Source organism: Vigna unguiculata, chromosome 5 (assembly GCF_037176805.1).
Source record: "Vigna unguiculata cultivar grain cowpea cultivar isolate G323 ecotype 2 chromosome 5, ASM3717680v1, whole genome shotgun sequence".
Classification (NCBI taxonomy): domain Eukaryota; kingdom Viridiplantae; phylum Streptophyta; class Magnoliopsida; order Fabales; family Fabaceae; genus Vigna; species Vigna unguiculata.
The window spans coordinates 21,212,799-21,226,294 of record NC_140796.1 but is presented as its reverse complement, the minus strand read 5'-3'; the positions used below and the strand labels follow the sequence as shown (position 1 = coordinate 21,226,294).

The 13,496-nt window shown below is 44.4% G+C and overlaps 1 long non-coding RNA gene across 1 annotated transcript; it reads left to right on the top strand.

The window, feature by feature from the left end:
• The first annotated feature begins 842 nt into the window (after positions 1–842).
• LOC114186024 (uncharacterized) lies at positions 843–1,712 on the top strand. Its single transcript, XR_003604959.2, has 2 exons — positions 843–1,111; positions 1,392–1,712. It is a non-coding gene; the product is annotated as an uncharacterized LOC114186024 (long non-coding RNA).
• The last annotated feature ends 11,784 nt before the right edge of the window (positions 1,713–13,496 follow it).

Here is a 13,496-nt window from a genome sequence, read left to right as displayed (position 1 = left end):
GGGTACACGGGAACCGAGGCAGAAGAGGGGCTTTATGGCTTCGGTTGGCAACCGAGGCCAAAGGCTATCCTCCTTTGGTCTCGTCCCAATATGCTTCGGTCCGGAAACCGGTGCAGAATATGAAAAATAACCGCTGTCAAAAGGCCTTTCTGTACTGGTGTTTATTAAAATTCCCATGGGATCATGAGCAAATGTTGTGCAAGACAAGTTAAAGAAATTAGTTTGATTTTTTTTTTGCGGACTGGGTCAGACCAATCCAGTTTTTGCTGACCAGATGCGGGGTAGACTAAAATAGGATGGACCGACCCACATTACCATCTGAATCATATTTTAGAATTTTAGGTTTTATTTTAACTTGTATTGGATCAACGAGTGTTTTTGAATAAAAAATTTAAAACTGAATAGAATCTTTTATTTAAATTATATTAATGAAAACAATTTTTATTTAATTTTTAAAATAAAATTCATTTTTTATGGAAAATATTAACTTAGAAGTTAATAGCTTGATATGACTTAAGTTTATTTATACCAGACAGGTTTTGTGAATCAAACCTGTGAATCAAACCATTATTTTAACATTTATAATTAAATATAAATTTCATTTTTATGCTCTTGTCAAAATTTATTTCGCTACTAATAATGAACAGAAAATCTTCAAGAGCCTGGAAAAATAGATGCAAATTGTAAAACTTATCCACTGAATTTTAGTCCAATAATAATAAGGAAATATTCATTTATCTCGATCAATTTAATTATTTCCCTAATAAATGTTTGTATTTCGAGGAAATATCCTAAAATTGTTGTGTATGATTCACATAGAGATGAGAATTAGTCAAAGTATTCGTACTACAAAATTAAACCATGGACTGCAGCACTGTATCAAGTCTTTCTGCAAGTCTTCTCGCATCACTCGTATACAGGTCCCTACTCCACTGCATTCTGAATATAAATACATCACAAATCTCTTCACATCAATGCAAAGGAAAAAGTGAATACTATATACCAAGCATTATCAAACACTTTCCAACCATGAAGGCCATTTTCTTTGCTTTCTTACTCTTTGCTTCTCTTTTCTTCCTTCTCACTTCAACTCTCGCTCGAGAACTCAAGGGTAATAACACTCTCTAGCTTCTCTATACTTCTTAAATTATCATATGCACCAACATCACACTCGAAACTTAAAAAACTTGCTTTTGATAACTTATTTGGATGAACTTTTTCAGTGCAAATATATAGAAGTAATTTATTTATTTTTTCTTAAATTTGATCGGTACAAGTAGATGAAAAACATGTTTTGGTATAGTTGAAGCCAGCAAATTGAGACAATTTCTTTTTTATGTGAGAAGTGACCACTATAGTTAATGTAATTATGTATATACGCTCTTACGCAGAAGGAACATTTCAGACAGGACATCCTAATAATCCTGCTGTTAATTGTACTCGGGGTCATCGTTATGCAAGTTGCCTTCCAAAATCGACTCCACCATCACCAACATGCTCATCTTATTCACGCAATTGCTGATATATCTGAATGAATTAGATAGTTTTACCTGTTCCTGATGCCATTTAATACTAGCTATGTTAAACCATGGTGCTACCATCTCTATGTTTTGCCTTATTTGGCTGAATAATGTGTTTTTCCAGTTTGCTATTTAATAAAGGTTTGGCCTAGGCCATTTCAATACATAAGAAATACTTTTCGTTTTTGTTGAGTTTGTTGTATATGTCCCATCTTTAACGAAGGATGTAAAAATAGTCTTCGCTCTTATTTGAAACGATAGATGCTTTTGCATGCTAGAGAAAAAAAACTATTAAGGCCCCTGCGATGCGACTAGATCATGAAAACTTAAACATTATAATTGGTTTAGGAGAAAAAATAGAGACACTTCTTATTCGGTTATAAAAAAAGCAAAGATAAGAAGATGAAAGAAAGGAAAAGAACTGTCTTCGATATCCAAAGAAAAGAAGACAACAGAGAATACATAGACGAGAGAGTTGAGTTTGTGGTTATCTCAATACAGGACCAAAAACACGTGTTTTACAAACGGGAAAAGGAGTCCGAAAACCATTCTATTATTTCCGGTAATAAGTAAAGAAATCAAACTACCGGTGAACTGAAATAATAAATAATCAATATCCAAACCCGGTAATAAACTAATTAAAACTCGAATTTAAAACAAAATAATCTGTGACGTAAATTATTTGAAAGTGAAAGTTGATGTGCTTTTCGTTATTAAAAAAATTTATATTTCAGGTTAATTTTGCTTTGAATTTTTTTTAGGAAATACTTATAAATTTTATTATGAAAAAAAATTTGTAGTCAATTTTTTTGCAAAATATTTTGTATAAAACATTTTTATAACAAATTTTGTAAAAAGTATTTACAAATTTTATAATTTTATATACCTGTTAATTAAAATTTTTAAAAAAAATAGGAAGAAAAACTTTTTCTTGTAAATTTCTTTAATAAATTTATAAAAAAAATCTCATGTAAAATTAGAATTTTAGTAATGTTTAAAACGGACACCTTTTGGATCATAAAAGAGTTACGGACCCTTAAAATTAGAAGGAATATCAACTTTATTAAAGAGAATATTAGTACAAACTATTATCAAGGCTTGAATATTCAAAACATTTACAATGTGGAAGCATCTAACAATTATCTAATAAAAGCAATTGTTCATTTCAATTTCGAATTTATAAACATGATTAGTCGTTTTGTGTTCTAATTAGTATTATTCAAAATATTTGGTTCGTACAAGAGTAATAAAATTTAGGTAGTTTCTTGTTCAAAATTTATGAGAAGAAATTGATGGACTCTTGCGGTATAGGTTTATAGTTTGGAGAGGAAGCAAAAGTGCATATATATATATATATATATATATATATATTATGCATTATAAATGTTTAATAGCATTATATAAAGCGCCCAATCTTTATTGGCTTGTGTACTTACTCGGTTTCGAATACTTGGATTGGAATCACGTACAAGATCTTCTTAGCGAATCGAGATATTTGGAGATAATTATTCTAAAAGATATTAATGTTAAAACACTTTTTTCAGAATAATTGATTATCTCTTATAAAAGATTTCAAGTAAAAAAATTTGTTAAATATATCTATTCTATTTATCCATAACCTAAAGGAAAAGAAGGAAATCAAGAAATTATAATATCGAGAGAAAGATCAATAAATGCATGGTTACACGTAATATGGAGAAATGATCAGTTAAGGGACACAGTTAAGGAGTCATTCAAAAAATAAAATCAAAGGAGAAGTTATACGAAAATCGAAGAGGACGTTGAGTAGAAGTAATTCTAGCAAACATGGGCTAAATGGACGTAACTGATGCAAACTTGGGGGCTTCTAAATAGTTATTCTAATCACTATCTATTTTTTTTTTTTTTTGCTTAATGGGATAGGAAATATAAATACGTTATTTATGTTCGAAATGTGGGTGACAAATTGTATTTACAACAAAAATAATTTGAGAACGTTGTGAAAAGAACAATCGTCACTGTAGTAAAAATTATAAGAATTTGGGCCACCGTTTTAATTTATCTCTTTTATCAGTTCTTTTTTATCTTTGGTAATTTATTTTTTTACTTTTTCCTTTTCTAGTTCATTTATTTTCTTGTTAGTCTACATTCTTCATAGTTTTACTTCTTTGCAATATTAATCTGTTCCTGCAGAGGGACAAATAAGATAAGTTAGGCACGAGCGTCACCTTACTATGTAGTCCGCTATCTCCTTAGTTGGCCTCTTCCCATTCGATACATGCCGGCTTGAACCCAGGAGGGGTTACCTGCAGAAGAATCTCCGAAGCTCAAGTAAGTCAAAGCTCTCAAGAGTCAAATCAGCAATTAATGAATGCGTACCTTTAAATGATGGGGTCCACGTGTATTTATAGACATTAATGACGTTCGACCATTTCATGGGCTGGGCCTTGACTTGGGCTCTAGCTTGGGCCCCAGCTTGGGCCATGAGTGGGCCTGGTCCTAAAGCAGTTTCCAGGGGTGTATTGAAATGGGTTAGCCTTCCAGGCAAGTAGTCGGTTTTGGCCAGCTACCTGTCTAGATGGCTAGTGCTGGTTGTGTCCGGATGCTGGATGGTATGTGGTTTTAACGTGTGTACTTATTTACTTGATTGGGCTTGGCTAGGTACAGTACACCAGTCCCCCTGCCTTGTCCGATATGGGTTGTCGGTCAAGGATAACATGTGTTGGTGAACTAGCAAAACCGGCTAGGTGTGATACACCAGTCCCCCAGCCTTTAAGTGTGATGAACAATGTTAAGGCTATGAAGTGTCAGAAGGTAGGTGAAAAGGCGTCAGGTGGTCACATCGTTAAACTTTTGGCGCCGTCGTTTTTTATGTGTCATACATTTCATAATGATGGTGTCGCTTGGTCTGGGATTCCATTTTGGCGGGAAGAGTTTAAGTCGTTTGGGATCGTGGACTATAAATACAGCTTTGAATGCAGCTGATGGTTTACTTGGTTCATTTGCGAGTTTCGAAATCAGAGATATTGTGCGCGACATCTTGTCCGACTAGTTCCCAAATTCCGCCGACATCTTTCCGTAAAAAATCAAACAGGTATGTCCAGTAGCGATAGTTCATCGTTATCTACGTCTAGTAGTAGTCAGAGTACTGAGTCGGATAGGAGTAGAGGTGACCGGCTCCGTGGAGAGGGTGTGAATGTTGGAGTTGGCACAAGCGGGGTGCCAATGGAAGTAGTGAGGGAGATCCAAGAAGATCCCCCTGAAGAACTGGAGGAAAGCAACTGGCCGGCTAAGGGTGGTTATGCGTGGGTTGCATCTGATGTTCGTGAGCAGTCATCCCTGTTCAGGTGGTCTCGTCTGCTGAATTCCTGGCTAAACTGTACACCCGTCATCTCTAGAGGGGTCAGTGGAGACATTGTTTCATTGGAAAGAGTGAGCGCCATAGACCGGGTATACCATGGGCAAGAAGGGGCTACCGAGAAGTTCTTTTACATGTATATGTGCCATTTTTCTCAACTGCATATACGTCTACCTTTCGACGACTTTACCATGGGCGTGTTGCGGGCTTTGAATGTGGCGCCTACTCAACTGCACCCTAACAGCTGGGCTTACTTACAGGCTTTCCGCATTCTGTGCGAGTCGCTGTACTTGGAGCCTTCACCTTATGCGTTTTTGTATTTCTATGATACCAGACCCCGGAGGCCGGCTACATGGTTGTCATTGATAAGTCGTCCCAGCATTAGCAGGTTGGATGCATTCTCCCAGTCTTTCAAGCACTTCAAGGATGGATACTTCAAGGTTGTGGTGAAGGAGGGAGGTGAGCAGCATTTCCTGAATGCGGATGGGAGTACAAAGTTCCCTTTCAGTTGGACCAATAACCCTTCGCGTTACAAGGATATGGGGATGGAGGAGTTGTCGTCCGGAGATAAGGAGGTGGTGGGGATGTTGTTAAGATTTGTGGATAAGTTGCCCACTAAGGGCTTAGTTAGGGTTTATAATTCGGTATATCCGATTATAGATATTGAAGGTATCTGTTTATTACTTAATCTGTGTTAATGATGCTAAGTTGTTTTGATCCGAGTTGTGATATGTTATTGCAGGACATATGGCGCAGTTTGGCAAGAAGAACTTGGCGCTCTTTCAAGTACTGAGGAAAGAGATGGCCGCCAAGGCCAAGGAGGCTGGGAAAGCTGGTGTTCCCAATCTGCAGGAGTCCGTGGTGGAAGTGCATGTACATGGCGGCACGAAGAGGAGGGCTGAGCTTCCGGCTCGACCTGGGAAGGGTAAGGATGTAAAGAAGATAAGAGCCGCTATCCTTGGGTCAGGTGATGGGGCGGGATCGGCCAGCGGGGAGAAGGCGCCGGAGGCCGGGCTAATCGAGTTGCCGGAGATATCCGTGAGGAAGGATATCTCGATAAACTTGCCTGATACTGTTGTGAACTCCATCGACAATATGGAGGTTGATCATATTGTGAGGACCATGGTTGAATTTGGGAGTAAGGCATTGGTGTTGGGTAGACGTGTGGGGTCCCTTTACAGAAGGGAAGTGAAGGAGGTGGGGGAGCTGCAGGGTAAGTTGGACAAGTTGGCGGAGGAGAAGGCGGCGTTGGAGAAGGAGAAGGAAGGATGGGAAGCTGAGAGAAAAAGGTTGGTGTCGTGGAAGGTTCGTTGTCTAGATTCTGAAGAGAAGTTGAATAAGCGGATAGGGGAGATGGAGGAGGACTATGAGGATCTAAAGGATAAGTATGATGGGGCTGTCGGTGAATTGGATGACCTAAAGAACAGTGTTATTCAGGAGCATATAAACGGCTTTGAGAAGGGGTTGCGGCAGGCGGCCTTCTTCTATAACGATGTGGATGCACTGGATTCGAGGTTTGATGTAGATAAAGATGTGGTCGGTGGAAAGCTGGTAGGGGAGGATGAAGAAGTTGAGGAAGGGGTTGGGAGTGAGGCGCCCGAGGCAGAGAAGGAAGCGGATGTGACCGTGGAGGGTGATGGTAACCAAGCAGCTTAGGATGTAGTTTTTATATTATATGATTTCGCAATGAATCCTAAGTCTGTAATAACTCGTACAATATTTTGATTTGTTTTTAATATGATGCATGTTGTGGATATATACATGTTTTGTGGTTGTTGATGATAGCATGTGATAGGAATATGAGATATGTTGTATGTGTATTTAAATAAGGGAACGTTGTTGGCGTTTTGCGAATTAAAACACAAGTAGAGGGTGTTCGACCCAGGCCGCTTACTTGTGGTAAGGGTGGGGAACTTAAACGAATTAAACACAAGTAGAGGGTGTTCGACCCAGGCCGCTTACTTGTGGTAAGGGTGGGGAACTTAAACGATTTAAACAAGTAGAGGGTGTTCGACCCAGGCCGCTTACTTGTGGTAAGGGTGGGGAACTTAAACGAATTAAACACAAGTAGAGGGTGTTCGACCCAGGCCGCTTACTTGTGGTAAGGGTGGGGAACTTAAACGATTTAAACAAGTAGAGGGTGTTCGACCCAGGCCGCTTACTTGTGGTAAGGGTGGGGAACTTAAACGATTTAAACAAGTAGAGGGTGTTCGACCCAAACCGTTTACTTGTGGTAAGGGTGGGGAACTTAAACGATTTAAACAAGTAGAGGGTGTTCGACCCAGGCCGTTTACTTGTGGTAAGGGTGGGGAACTTAAACGATTTAAACAAGTAGTATAGAGTCATAGAGTAGGGAACCACTCATTTTATTGATTGAAATGGGGGTGCCTCGTTAAAACCTCCTTGGCCAAAACCCTCCTTAGGGAAAAAATACCAAGTGAGGAAAAAGAGTACACCCGTGGTTACAAGTATGGTGTATGTTCAACTGAAATAAAACTTTAGGTGGGATACATTCCATGTGTTGGGGATTTCTTCCCCGGATAGTTGTTCTAGGCGATAAGCCCCACCTCCTGTGTCTTCTCGTATGCGGTATGGGCCGTCCCAATTGGCGGAGAACTTGCCATCCTTCTTTCTAGCACTGCTGGCCATTCTCCATACTAGGTCTCCTATGACAAACGATCTCGGGTGCAGGTTTGCGTTATATTTCCTGGCGGCTCGTTGTTTGGCAGCGAGATTGCGTATTTGGGCTTTTTCTCTGAGTTCGGGAAGGAGGTTGAGATGCAAGGCCATGTTTTGGTGGTTGTGAGCTGGGTCGTATAGTTCTCGGCGCAGGGAAGGTTCGCCAATTTCTACTGGTATCATGGCGTCTGCGCCGTATACTAGGCTGAAGGGGGATTCGTTAGTTGACGATTGTGGGGTGCATCTGTAGGCCCATAGTACTTCAATTAACTCCTCTGGCCATCGGCCCTTAGCGGTATCCAATCTTTTACGCAGTTCCACGAGGATAACTTTGTTTGCTGCTTCCGCTTGCCCGTTGGTCTGTGGGTGTTCTACAGAACTTGTTATATGTTTGATGCCCAAATCGGTGTAGAATTTTGCTAGTTCCTTGTCAATGAATTGTCGACCGTTATCTGTTATGATGGTATGTGGTATACCATATCTGCATATGATGTCCTTCCACACAAACTGCTGGACTTGCTGGGCCGTTATAGTGGTCAATGGTTTGGCTTCAATCCACTTGGTGAAGTAGTCCACGGCTACGATGAGGAACTTAACCTGTCCTTTGCCAGGTGTGAATGGGCCTAGGATGTCCATTCCCCACTTAGCGAATGGCTAGGGGGACAATATGTGGTGTAGCTGTTCTTGTTTTTGATGTATGAGGTTACCGTGCTTTTGACACGGTTTGCACTTTTTGACGTATTCTTGGCAGTCCGCTTCTATTGTAGGCCAGAAGTACCCGGCTCTGAGAACTCTTGTGGCCATGGTGCGCGCTCCTGAGTGATAACCGCAGATCCCCTCGTGTAGTTCCTTGATGACGTAATGGGCTTGCTCTGGTGTGACACATTTGAGTAAGGGTTGGCCATATCTGCGTTTGTAGAGGTCGTCGCCTACCATAGTGTACCTGGCGGCCTTGGCCATCCAAGTTTTGTCCGCGTCGGGCGGGGGGTTGCCAGTTTTGAGGTACTGAATGTAAGGGGTGGTCCAGTTTGGGCTTTGGGTAGGGGTGAGATTGTCTGATGGGGTGTGGGTTAACGTTTGGCAAGTGTGTGTGACGGAGGGTGTGGATAGTGTTTGCTGTAGCAAGGATCGGTTGCGGTTTTTGAGTTTGGTGCTGGCTAATTTGGAAAGGATGTCGGCTCTGACGTTATCGGTTCTGGGTATGTGTTCGACGCGGACTAGTTCGAAGGCGGATTGGATGATTGCGCGGACTAAATGGTAATATTGTTGGAGGATGGGGTCTTTGATTTGGAACTCGTCGTTCAAATGACCTACTGTGAGTTTGGAATCGGTTTTACATATTAGCTTTTTGACGCCTACTTCACGGGCTAGGGAGAGACCGGCTAGTATAGCTTCGTATTCGGCTTGATTATTTGATGTTTTGAAAGCGAAATGAAGGGATTTCTCGATGAGGATATCGTTGGGGCCTTCTAGTACGATGCCGGCACCTGCACCTCTTGGGTTCGAGGAGCCATCTACATGAAGCGTCCATTGGTCCTCGGTGGGTGTTTGTTGTAGGTCATTGACGAAGTCCAAGAGACATTGGGCTTTGATGGGGCCGTGTGGTTCATAGCGGATGCTAAATTCGGAGAGCTCCACGGCCCATGACGACATGCGCCCGGCTAAGTCTGGTTTTTGCAATATTTTCTGAATTGGATAATCGGTCTTGACGGTTATGGTGTGGTTTTGGAAATATGGGCGCAAACGGCGTGCGGCGTGGACCAAGGATAAGGCTAGTTTTTCTACCATTTGGTATCTGGTTTCAGGGTCTTGGAGTGTCCTGCTTACAAAGTAGACAGGGTGCTGGGTGCCTTCTGCTTCCTGGACAAGGGCAGCGCTGACGGTGTGATCGGTGGCCGTGATGTATACTAGGAGGGGTTGGCTAGTGTCAGGTTTGCGGAGGATGGGGGGTGAGGTTAGGGATGCTTTGAGCTTAAGGAAGATTTGTTCACAATCTTCGGTCCATGTGAACCGGGCGGATTTCTTGAGGAGCTGGATTATGGGTTGAGTTTGTTCTGCTAGTTTTGGTAGGAAACGGGATATAGCTGTGAGGCGGCCAATTAGTCGCTGTACTTCCTTGATGGTGGTGGGGCTACGCATCTCGATGATAGCCTTGCATTTTTCGGGGTTAACCTCTATGCCTCGCTGGGTTAACATGAAGCCGAGGAATTTACCCCGGTCCACGCCGAATACGCATTTCTCTGGGTTTAGGCGGAGGTTGTACTGGCGCAGTGCAGAGAAGACCGCCTCCAAATCTGTAGCATGTTGGTGATGGCTTGGGGATTTGACGACCATGTCATCAACGTAGACTTCGACACAGTGTCCCGCGAGGTGGCTGAAGACTTTGTCCATTAGCCGCTGGTAGGTTGCTCCAGCATTCTTTAGGCCGAAGGGCATGACTCTGTAGAAGTAGTTGGCATCATCTGTGATGAAGGCGGTCTTGTACATGTCTGCTGTGGCCATGGGTATTTGGTTATATCCTGAGTATGCGTCCAGAAAGCTAAGTACTTTATTTCCTGCCGCGCCGTCTACAAGTCGGTCAATGTTGGGTAGGGGGTAAGCGTCGCGAGGACATGCCTTGTTTAGATCTGTGTAGTCCACGCACATCCGCCATTTACCATTGGCCTTCTTCACCAAGACAACATTAGAGAGCCAGGTGGTGTAATGCGCTTCATCAATGAATCCTGCGCTCAGCAACTTCTCTGCTTCTACTTTGGCTGCCTGTCTGCGTTCTTCACCAAGTTTGCGTTTTTTCTGAGATACGTAGCGGGCTTCTTTGTATACCGAGAGCTTGTGAGACGCGACGTTGGGGTCTACCCCTGGGAGGTCGGCGGCTGACCAAGCGAAGAGATCCGTGTTGTTTATAAGGATGGGTGTAATTGTGGCACGCTCGTCAAGACTTAAACCAGTGCCCAAGTTGATAGAATGGCCGTTGGGGAGTTCCAGGGGGGTTGTATCCTCGACTGGTTCGAGGCGGGCATCTCGGCCTATTCTGGGATCTAGGTCTTCGCCGGATAAGGCTATGCGTGAATTAGGTGGTCGTTGGATGTGGTTTGTTTGTTGGATTGGGAGTTGGGGCCTTAAGCTTGCCATGTAGCATTCGCGTGCTAAACGTTGGTCGCAGTGGATGGTTAGGATATCACCGGATGGTGCCGGGAACTTCATGGCCAAATGGGGGGTGGAGATGACTGCTCCGAGGGTGTTGAGGGAAGGACGGCCCAAGAGTATGTTATAGGATGTGGGTGCGTCGACTATTAGGAAGCGGATTGGGATTGTTTTTGTTTGGGTTCCTTCTCGAAAGACGGTATGGAGGTCTATATAGCCCCGGGTAGAGACTTGTTCGCCAGAAAAGCCGTATATGGGCTCGTCATATGGGATCATAGCGGTGTCAGGGATTTGCAATTTTTGGTAAGTGGCCCAGTAGAGGATGTCAACTGAGCTGCCTTGATCTACCAGTACTTTTTTAACGGCATAGTTTTCGATTTCAACTGTGATGACCATGGGGTCGTCTTGTTGGTGGTCGAGGCCGTGAAAGTCATCATCGGTGAAAACGATGGGGGGCATACGTCGTATGTGATGGGTTTGGGTGATGTGGTTGATAGATTGTATGTGGCGGAGGTGTTTCTTTCTGGCAGATGAGGTGGAGCCTCCGCTTGCGAAGCCACCAGAGATTGTGTTAATAGTGCCTCGCAAGGGGGGGGTCGGCAGGGGTGATGTTGGTGTGGGCGGGTTGTGAATGTTGGTCATTGGGTTGGGTGGGTTGGTTATTGTGGTTAGCGTCGCTTGGTTGTCGTCTGTGGTCGTGTCGTGGGGGGTGGTGGGTTCGAGAGGAGGTGTGGTCATCTCTGCGGATGAAGCGGCGAAAGTGGCCGGCGCGTACCAGTTCTTCGATCTTATCTTGTAGCGCTTTGCACTCTTCTGTAGTATGACCGTGATTGCGGTGGTATCGACAGTACTTGGTCATGTCTGCGTTAGGAGAGGTGGTCGTTTTGCGTGGGGGGGGGAGGAGGTCAGCTTGGAGGGCTTCGTCAAGGATGCGGGAGCGGGCTACTGTGAGTGGGGCGTATCTGGTAAAACGTGGTTGGCGGGGTTCACGTGGACGGGTATCGGGGCGCGGGTGAGGGTGTGGGGTGGGATTGGGTACGGGGTTGGGATTGGGGGTGGTGGTGTTGGCGGCATAGTCGTTGCAGAATTTAGTGTGAAGGGTTTGCATTTCTTCCATGCGAACGTAGTCAGCAGCACGCAGCTTGAGTTCGTGCATGGAGGTGGGTGGGTGAAGGTAGACGTTGTTGGCGAAGGGTCCGGGTTGCAGGGTGAGGGTCATGCATTGGAGTATCATTTCCTGGTTGAGGTGTGGTGTGCGAAGGGCTGCTTTACTGAAGCGGTCGATGAATGTTCTGAGAGGTTCATTAGGCTCCTGTCTGATGCCCAGTAAGGACATGGTGGTGGTTTGGTGGGGGCGGCTGCTGGCGAAATGTGTGGAAAACATGTGGGAAAGGGTGTCGAAATTATCAATGGAGTAGGGTGGGAGGGTAGTGAACCACTCTAGGGCGGGGCCTTTTAGTGTTGTGGGGAAGGCTTTGCAGAAGACTGCGTCATGGGACGTATATAGAGCAACATGCGTGATGTAAACTTTCAGGTGTTCATCGGGATCGGTTTCGCCAGTGTAGCGATCGAGGTTGAATGGTTCCCACTAGGTTGGGAGAGGGGTGTTAGCGATAAAGTCTGTGAATGGGTGGCGGCGTCTGGGCTGGTGGGAGGGGAGAATGTGGGATGGGAGTGGGTGGTTGATCATGGTAGGGAAGGTGGAGGTGATGTTATGAGGGGGGATGTGGGTTGTGGGAAGATATGGGGGGTTGTAGGGTGGGATATACGCGGTATGGAGCGTAGTGGGTATGTTGTGGGGAACGTGGGTTGTTGAGGGTACGGTGGGTCCCGGGTGACCTGGTGAGAAGTGTTGGGGGTGTGTGGTAGTGAGAGGGGTTTGTTGGGTGGAGGTGAAGGTGTGGGGGGTGGGGTTGTATTCACTTTCTTCCTCTGTAGGTTGGAAAGCCGGAGACTTCACAGCTTCAGAGGTCTCTTTGGCTTTTCCTTTCAGGTCGGCATCTGCCTCGATCTTCCTCCTGAGGCGGGAGTTCTCTTGTCTGAGCGCTTCCATCTCTTCAGCGTTGCGTTTCTTGAGGTTTGCAAGTTCCTCTTGCATCTTCATCTGGCTGTCTAGGATGGTGGTCAAATCAGGGGTGACGCCAGAGGGTCCAGAGGGACCAGCGTCAACTTGCTTGCTAGCTCCAGCTTTGCTGCGGGTAGAAACCATCTTCAGAGAAAAGCGGGTACTAAGGGTGTTCGTCTCGGCCCCACGGTGGGCGCCAATTGTTCCTGCAGAGGGACAAATAAGATAAGTTAGGCACGAGCGTCACCTTACTATGTAGTCCGCTATCTCCTTAGTTGGCCTCTTCCCATTCGATACATGCCGGCTTGAACCCAGGAGGGGTTACCTGCAGAAGAATCTCCGAAGCTCAAGTAAGTCAAAGCTCTCAAGAGTCAAATCAGCAATTAATGAATGCGTACCTTTAAATGATGGGGTCCACGTGTATTTATAGACATTAATGACGTTCGACCATTTCATGGGCTGGGCCTTGACTTGGGCTCTAGCTTGGGCCCCAGCTTGGGCCATGAGTGGGCCTGGTCCTAAAGCAGTTTCCAGGGGTGTATTGAAATGGGTTAGCCTTCCAGGCAAGTAGTCGGTTTTGGCCGGCTACCTGTCTAGATGGCTAGTGCTGGTTGTGTCCGGATGCTGGATGGTATGTGGTTTTAACGTGTGTACTTATTTACTTGATTGGGCTTGGCTAGGTACAATACATAATCTTTGAAATGCATGCAACTTTAATTTATCTTTCTATTCAACATTTACTTTCCAAGTT